General features: G+C 29.3%; 1 protein-coding gene across 1 annotated transcript in view; it reads left to right on the top strand.

The window, feature by feature from the left end:
- Positions 1 to 1,385: 1,385 nt before the first annotated feature.
- LOC130441534 (glutaredoxin domain-containing cysteine-rich protein CG31559-like) overlaps positions 1,386 to 9,508 on the top strand; it is a 119,254-nt gene continuing 111,131 nt past the window's right edge. Inside the window, exon 1 of the mRNA XM_056775257.1 lies at positions 1,386 to 1,665. The gene's annotated coding sequence lies outside the window, so the exon portion shown is untranslated. The remainder of the gene's footprint in view (positions 1,666 to 9,508) is intronic.

The following is a 9,508-nucleotide window of genomic DNA, read 5'->3' as shown; positions in this document are numbered from 1 at the left end:
ACATTTCACAACTTTACTGTTTTCCACTCAATTTATTTAAAAATTATAAATTATGGTACTTTTTTTCTTGCAGTTAAAAATTCGAGAATACCAAATATTTTTAAATAAAACAGGAATATAGAATTATATTTTTTTTATCTTGAAAGAAAGTTTTTTCTGAAACACCTTAAAAGGTGGTGTCTAAAAGTGAGTTTCTATTTTTTTTTTTCTAAAATTTCTGCAAAGCTATAAACTTGAAATTCTGTAATTTTCGTGCTCTCGCAAAGAAGATGACTTTCATCTATTTTGAGTAGAGGCAGCATTTATTATGAATCTTCTTACATTTCACAACTTTACTGTTTTCCACTCAATCTATTTAAAAATTATAAATTATGGTACTTTTTTTCTTGCAGTTAAAAATTCGAGAATACCAAATATTTTTTAAATAAAACAGGGATATACAATTATATTTTTTTAAAGAAAATTCATTTTGAAAAAAGTTTTGATTTGAAAAAAGTAAGGGTTGTTAATTTAACCCCCATATAATGTAACAGAAATATTGAAAAGATATCCGTTGTTAGTCGTTTGCAAGTGCACCAATTTCAAGTTTCCAGCATTACTTACTGAAATTTTAGGGAAGGGAATGAGAACTTAATTCTAGTCATCACCTTTTAAGGGTAATATCACGGAAAAAGATGGGCTGACGAAATTTTCTTATAGAAGTCTCATCTCAATCTCATACGAGCAATCACTTCCTGAATTTTGTCATATGAATTTAAAAACACCCTAAATAATTCACTTATCAGTACTTAAACTGACTCATATGCTAAATGTTGCATAAATTAAATTTATTTGAGGTTTCCCTTTTGCACATGTATTCAATATCGGCAGAAAATAATGCAAACGGAACGTTAAATTTTTTTCTGACAGATGACTTTGACTATATCTACATCTAAATGATTGGACTCATGGATGTCAGTTCATTAGAAATATGCTTTTTATGTTTGGACCAATTTAAGTAATTATTAATTATTGAACCAAAATATTAGACACTTTAAACTTCGGTCAGAATAGATAGACAAAATCTATATTTTCTTTTACTGAAAGCCAGTTTAAATAAGTTCACATTGATGCATATTAACCAACTTTTTCCCTGCACAGGCTAAAACCGTGTCCCTTGTTAGCTAATAAATAACAACAAAAAAGGTTTCGAAGAGACAATATTTTGACATCGTATCTAAAACGTAATAATTTAAAAATATATAAAAAAATCATTGTTTCTTGTTAAACTGAGCAATATAATTTTTTAGTTTCATACAAAATTAACTTCAGCTACAGTATACTTTTGATACTTGTTTATTTTTTTATTTTAGTTCATAGATACAAGTCACAAAGTCTACTATAATTCTAGCGGACTACCATCTCGAAGTTGGTACGGCAAGTGGGACACCATCAACCAGCAAACGGACAGTTGCCAGTCAACCTTCAACTGCTCTGTCGGACATTGTAATTTTTTCCCGTATCCATCGAGTATGTTAATCGAAGGAGTCGAAGAACAACTTTGGATTTTTAACGATATACCCGCTTAGCAGATGGTTTTAACGTGACTCTAGTGCTAGTGCTAATAATGTTTGACTTGTTATTGTGAAGTTATTCGAGTTTTATTGATATTAGTAGTGAATAAAAGTAAGTATTTCAAATGAATGTTGAGAAATTGAGTTTAATTTATGCTTTGAATGTCAATGTTTCTAATGATTTGGCGGTCATTGATAGAAATAATATTATATATATATTGATAAAACTGTATTAAATCTAATACTATTTTTATTGGATTTGATTTTATATACAAATTATGTTTGCACTATATGATGAGAATAACGAGTATATTTAAAAATTCATTGCAACTATGTTGAAAATGTATTTTGAGTTATTTGATTTAATATCATGGTAACTTTATTGTAACTTATTCTTATTGTGATATTTTTCAAATTTTATTTGTCCCTTTGTTATGTTTAATACATAGTTTCATTTTTTTGTTTACGTTCCAAACACCTATTAAAACTCTTTTATTTTTTTCTGTCACCTATTGTATTTTGAATGGTCCAAAGCTTCAACAACAGTAATTTCTCATAATTATACTTATAACCTCTTCAGTGTAGTATCTCTTTGAAAATTTTGTATGGGATCTGGTTGTTGAAGCTGAAAAAATGTGTACTGCGCCATGAAAACAAATGGAATCGATACAATCCCAGATGTTATTAATCAAAATAAAATTATATTATTGAGTGAACTGCATCCTCATAGTTCTGATACTAAATTTCAAAAAAAAAATGGAAAGATAATATCACGGACTATTTTGCTCTTTTGTAATTTTTAACTTTTGAATCACGAGAACATATTAATGAATGTACTAAAGTTCTATTGGTGTAATTTCTTTTTGTTACTACTCTAGTACGATTTAAGTAATACTGTCATAACAAAAACACATACGTATGAGTGGTACAATCACAAGAGATCGAGATGTGATGAATGAAAAATTTGCCTTGAATGAATAATCATCGGTATTGTCAAGTAAACTTTATCAATGGAATCCATCATTTGAATACGTCCAAGAAAATGACCGGAATTGTAAGTCTCACGAATCAATTTGTAGATGTTATTCAAAACGAAGGTTTACTATGTTATAGGACTTTGCTTAACTTCTCTTCAGTAAACTCAAATTATCGCTGTGAAATTCGCGATGAGTACTCGAAATGTATTCGAAAATATTGGTCATACTAGTATAGTATTTTTGTGAAGGAAAAATACAAGTTTCGAAAAATATTTTAAAATTTTATGGTCCGTTGACCGGTAATAGGTTATTTCACTTATTTTTGAATTAAGTTGCAACTAGAAGATACTTTTGACAGATACTACATCTCCTCAATAAGTTTTTAACCACTGAAAATAATGCTATAAGCAACAGAGTTTGAAAACGCACCACTCCTATCTTTCGGCCCATATATAAAATTCAAAAATATGCCAAGGAGCATAGTTTGTAGGCTGGTTTTTCAATAAATAACATCCACCTTAAAATCTCAATAATACGTTATTAAAAAGGTCTTTTAAGTAGCTTATCAAAAATAGCAAATTTTCCTTTAAAATGGTTTGTACCTCACCTTGGATACAGAAAACAACTGGTACGAGCTATTTGACAATAGGATATTTCAGGGTTCAGTTTTAAGTCCAATCTTATTTTTGGTATCCATTAATGATGCCACAGTCTCACAAATTAGTAGTAAATTCACTTTATTTGCGGATGAAACCATTTAACTTGGAATAGTCTAGCTTTATATTCTACACATGAGAAAAAATCGCATTACTATTAGGTTTGACGGGAAGGGGCTCTGTTCAAACACTGAAAAATATTTAGTTTTATCCTACAAGGGAGTTCTATCTCTAAAATTGAAAAAAATGACTAAATTCGATCAAGTTTCTTGGTCTACATATTGACGATCCTCAATTTCATCAAGTTTTTTCGTCTACATATTGACGCTGTTCTTCAATGATATGTACATGTGGGGAACTTGGCGAAAAAATTATCCTCCGCTTGTTTTGTCATTAAATCTGTGTCTCAAATGCTCGATTCTTGTACTGCTTTAATAACTTATTACTTATTGATCGAATCGCATCTTTGCTATGGTTTATCTTTCTGGAAGTCTTGTAGTTTGCTCCTCTTCGAATATATATCAAATTACAAAAAAGAGCTATTTGTTTGTTTGTTTGTTTGTTTGTTTGATTCGCAAACACTTTCACTGATCAACTGAGAGACCCCTTCATAGTTACCCTACTAGAAGAAAACATTTCGTTAGATATTAACCTAAAAATCTCTGATCTGGTAAAGAAATCCATCATCTTCAATGCCAAAAAATGATTCAATCAGCTACCTTCAGAATTAAAAGTGGCAAATACATTTATACGTTCCGGAGATTGACAAAGGCATTTCTGATTGAGAGACCTTATTATTCTGTAGCAGCATTCTAATTTCGACCATATACTGGCGTCCATGTTTGGTATTGAGTGAGATATTAATATTGAATTATAATTATCATTAAGCCGAATTGTTATTTTATATTATATAATTTAAAATTGTGTCGTTTTGTCCATATAATTGTAAAATGTTCTTATGTCAATGAAGCTTATATTTCTCTTGGATTTCTTTCTTAGTATTTTTGGAGAAATGAAATGAAACTGTGAAAATATTTCTTTATATTGTGTTTTGTAAGGAAATTTTCGGAATATCTAAAACATTTTCTCTTAGATTTTAGAAAGCTCTCTACACGTACCTACACGTATCTATATCTCTTTAATCTTGAGGATGTGGTTTATAAACGATCTAGAGGCGTTAAATCGATCGATTAGGGAGGACATTTTATTGCTCCTCTTCTACCGATCCATCTAAGAGAAAGTCTATAATTCAGTCACTGTCTATTCGGAAGACAGTACAGTAATAGAGCTCTATATTGTTAAAAGTGAGTAAAGCTATGTTGCGGACCTTATGAATTCTATTTTCGGAACTAATTGTTATTAAATGGTCCATTATTTCTTGAAGCAAATTTAAATAGAGCTAACCAATCAATCTATCAGATATTCAACGGTAAATACTGTTCAGTAGAATAACAGTTAAAACATTCACATTCTCAATCTAAAAAGACTGAGATTTTCATCAATGGACTACCGAAAATTTCACTTCTTAATATGTTCATTGACAAACACATCAATAGAACAAATATTGTTTGAAAAAAATTCAATCATTCAGTCGAAATCATCGTGAAAAAGATATTGAAGAAATTACATTGCACATGGATGAGATTCACTTAACTGCAGTCTTTTCCTTATTCGTTCAGAAGGATTGTGGGTAGTAAAAATGTCTATAACCTATTTTCGCTGCTTTATTTCAAATAACTCTTTTTTGTGAGAAACGAAGCCATTACCACATAGCTAAACAAATAATTCTTGAAAACTTGAAACTGTATATTGTACTACTTCATTATATTTTTGAAATATTGAAAGTTAAAATACAGTTTCCTTCATTCCAATTCATCGATATGCCAAAGTGTTTTTGGTACCCAAAGCTGTTCACACTGTTTACATTTTTACCAGTTATTTCGTGAACTGTTGAAAGAAAGGTCAAGTAAATGGTATTTTTGTAAGTAAACCACTTTCAAAATGAAGTTCAAAATGAAATATCCGTCGAATGTCCCTTTAATTTAAAATTTGAGGGGTTGTGTCTGCCCCTACAAGCGATTTGAGTCAGACAATAGTAAAAATAAGTAAGACATATCTGAATTTTCTATAGGCGCCGAAATGAGAGTGGTATGTTTTTTAAATTGATACCTGTATGTCTATTAATAAATAATTATGTTTAAGCGTCTAAGTAGACTGCTCTTATCGGTTAGCATAAAATTTGACTTCTTCCATTTGAGATTTAAAATGAATATTTAGGTATACCACGAATAATATATATCGGAAATTATTAAAAAGTGCTTTAGATCAGATTGGACAATTGAAATTATCTTCTTGCAAGTAACATCAGCCACGTAGCCATTAGATTCCAAAAATGATTATATTTCATTATTATTCCATGGTAGAAAATAGAAAATTGTATTGTAATAAAACAAAAATTATGGTTTATGATATTATCTGATAGATAATCATTATTTACATATTTATATGTTTAATTCTTATATTTCCATTGAATATTCGTGAATGAGAACAACGTAGAAACCCTATAGATATTGTTTAATAACCTCAAAATATGTTGTAAGCATAACATAATATTCAATATCACCTTCACATAAAATAATGTACTGATGTGAAAAAACTCTTAAAAAACTTGAAACTGCCTTTTTAAAAATATATAGGTACATGACATTGATTTGTTAAATATTAATTAATAGGTATGAAAAAAAAAATTTCTATTCTATTGACGCGGTATAAATAATTACCACTTTTTCATCAACACACAGGGTGTTTCAAAAAAAAGTAATTCCGCATCTAGAATAGGTAGAAAATTGTTGTTTACTTGATTAAAAACTGATATTCTCATTTTTTTGTTTTCATATATGACTTCCATAGAGGGCGCTAGTTACACGGTTTGTTGAATGTAGTTTTGAACATAACTTTTTTAGGGACGGATTCAATAATCAAAATGGAAATCATTTAATTTGACATAAAAAGTACTTTTGGTATTATTATTATTAACTAATATACATTATGTGAGTTGAAACTTTTTTCGCTTAAATAAGACCTCATCTACGAAAAGGATACATGCTAAAAAATTAGTATTGAAGGCTTTTCTTTGTTGTAACGTTTCCCAAAAATCAATTAATCGGTATATCTTGATTTTCTCTGTATTTGCCTTGGAAAACTGTCTTAAGTTATGACGATCACTAAATACTAATTAGATTTTTGATGCTTGTTATTTATCAAATTGGATATTGTTAATCAAAATAGAATCAATTGTTGAATGTAGCGACATGTTAGTAACGTTGACGAATGTTTAGGAAACTCTAGTGTAGCTGTTACGCGTTATACTGAAAAGTTTCCTTGAAGAGATTCACCTAATAGAAATACATTTAACGTTGTCAAAAAGCTAGAAATGAGAGGCCAATAAAATTCTAGCAGGCCAATAAGGATAAGAGCCATTAATGAAAGAAATATTTTAAATTTAATTTATTTATATCCAATAGCGTAAGCGTAAGTGAAGGGTAAAGAATATGGCAAAACTAACAAATGCGTCTTCTTCAAGTACTCGGAAGATATTTAACAGCAGCAGCTACATCATCATTACAGAGTCCAAGAGCTCTTGCCAGATGATTCACTGGTTAAAGTGGATTTTTATCAAAAATTACAAAAAAGGAAAGCACTAAATCAAATTTTTCAACATGTATCCGTTTTTATTTATTTTATTTACTGTAGAAACAATGTTCAATTCCCATAATGCACATTGATTGATAATTTTATTATTACTTTATCCCAGTATAACTTCATAATTTTCAAATAAAAATAATCTGAAAACGGTACAAAACATCCAATTTTACCATATGTACCTTTTTGGTAGAAAATTAAATGATGGTTGAGTTCATTTGAAATTTTGATTGATATATGGAACCTTAAAAACGTTATGTTCAATACTAGTTGGTACGAACCATATAACTATTACCCTCTGCATATTAGATATAAAAACAAATTCATGGGATGTATCAGCTTCCAAAACATAATTGGATAAAATTTCATTACAATATTGTCGGTAGTTTTTGGGCAAAATCATAAAAAATGTGTATAGTGTTTTTGTTCTTTAACAATCTTGACTACGGATAGCGCTACGAAATTTTTTTCTTAGCAAACTATAGACAGAGTAAAATATTTTTTGAAACACTTTGTATGACAATTACGTGTAGCTTAAATTAATAATAAATAATAATCTTTAACAGTTAATCTTTCAAAATTCAATGCCGCTATATATTTAGAGTACATTTTGAAATATATATAAATTTTTAAAGATTTTGTAGATCTCTTCTTGGGAACCTTAAAAGCAAGCAAAACAAACAATTAGTTTTAGGTGAATCATTGATCCGTAATATTGGAAATTACTTGTAAAACTTTTACTATAGGTAAATAATACCGACAACAGAATTTAAAAAACTAGTACCTGATCGCAGTTGGAATTCAGAGAAAGTGGTACGATGTATCAGGTACACAGAATACCTAATATTTTAGAAAATACGGAAATGTTTGTCCTACAATTTTATTGAATGGAATACAAAATGTAATGAATTTAGTTTTTCATAAGTGTACTGGTAACCAGTAACCAACTGTCTCACTTAATACGTTGTCAGTTTGAATTGTGAGATTGATCCTCATCAATAAATTGTAACGCAACAAAGATTTTATTAGAACAGGCGCCGGCGTCATAAAAAACTTAATCATACATGCGCTTTTCCAACGAGGCGACATATAGTATTAGTTAAATTAGATAATGGCGCATTCTTTTATAGCATAGTTCATAAATAGGGCTTTGAAAATATTCGCTACAATCGCACATCAATACCCAAATCAATAGAGAAAACGTTTTCAGAAGCGTATAATTTTTTATTAAAATCATTTATTTTTATTTCCGTATTTCTAAAGTACGCTAATAAATCTCATTGATAGCGCCTTGATATGGTTCGCATAAATTTGAAAGATTAGTCTTTCACTTGATAACTGACATTTATAAGCGTCAATAAATAATCTTAAGTCTTTACACAAAAACCAAAATTGATATCAATTCAATGAACGTATGTTTATTAATAGTTACAATTACCGTTTACTATACAATGTGTACAAATATACAAGTAGTCTTCGAACTGTTTGGGAATAAGTTCAGAATCGGGAGTCTATTCTCACAATTGGTAATCGATTTGAGACTATTCTCAATGATTTATTTCTAAATGTGAGTTTATTGATGAATTTCAAGAAAACAATAATGAAATGAACATATCTCTTAAAAAATGTGTAGTTCAATCAAAGAGTCCACCTCTTCCAGTATGTATCGCTATCATTAATAGCTGATTTTCTATATGACTGTTCCATAAATTGCGTGGTACGTAATTCTGATCCCACACTTGAAAGTAGTGAAACAGATTCCTCATATAAAAATAGTGACCATCAAGCTGAAGCTTCCTGAAAATCATTCCTTTCATGAGACTACGGAAATTTTTAGTTATGGTAGCTTACCGTAGAAATAAAGAATTCATTTCACTTCATCTATTCTTTTATGTATAGAAAGAATTCCCACAGCAAAACTGATATATTAAAGAAACGTATTCGCACAACAAAAGTAGTGGATTTCAATAATTTACGTATTCTTGCCAAAGAACACATGGGTTCATATTAAAACATCCGACTGATTATTTCGCAGTAGCCGCCCCATAATTGCAATAAAAAAATATTTTGTGTGGATTTGACTGTTAACAGTAACTGTTTGCAGTGTTGTATTTAATGCATGTTATAGTTGTTTTAATTTGTTTTTCGTTTAGTTTTTATTATTATGAACTATTTAAATTCATTGAGGGTGATGACTTTTTGATTACCATTTGAAGTAGACGATAATGTGAAGAATAGTGAAGAATCAAGAGTTTCGACATAAAGATTAACGTGTCCAATATCAAAGTTTCATTTTCCATATGTTTGAGTGACTAAGAAAAAAACAAGGAAATCAATCAGAAATTGCTATAATTAAACGAGTTGTACAATTAATTTTGGAGTGAAAGAAATGAAACTTTCCAACCAGATTGTCTGAAACAAAAAGTTAATTTTCCGCCATCCGTTATGGTTTGCTTATATAAATTGTATTGCCGAGGCCAATAAATATTTATCTATTTAAAAAAAAAATGTTTGATATCCTTTGGGATCGTCCGGGGACAATGGCGGTGAACAAAATTATATTTAATGCATGTTATAATTATTTTAATTTGTTTTTGCGTTTAGTTTGCAATTTTTGTAT

Source organism: Diorhabda sublineata, chromosome 3, assembly GCF_026230105.1.
Source record: "Diorhabda sublineata isolate icDioSubl1.1 chromosome 3, icDioSubl1.1, whole genome shotgun sequence".
NCBI classification, from domain to species: domain Eukaryota; kingdom Metazoa; phylum Arthropoda; class Insecta; order Coleoptera; family Chrysomelidae; genus Diorhabda; species Diorhabda sublineata.
Note: the sequence above shows the minus strand (reverse complement) of the source record. Positions and strands in the feature narration are given on the sequence as shown.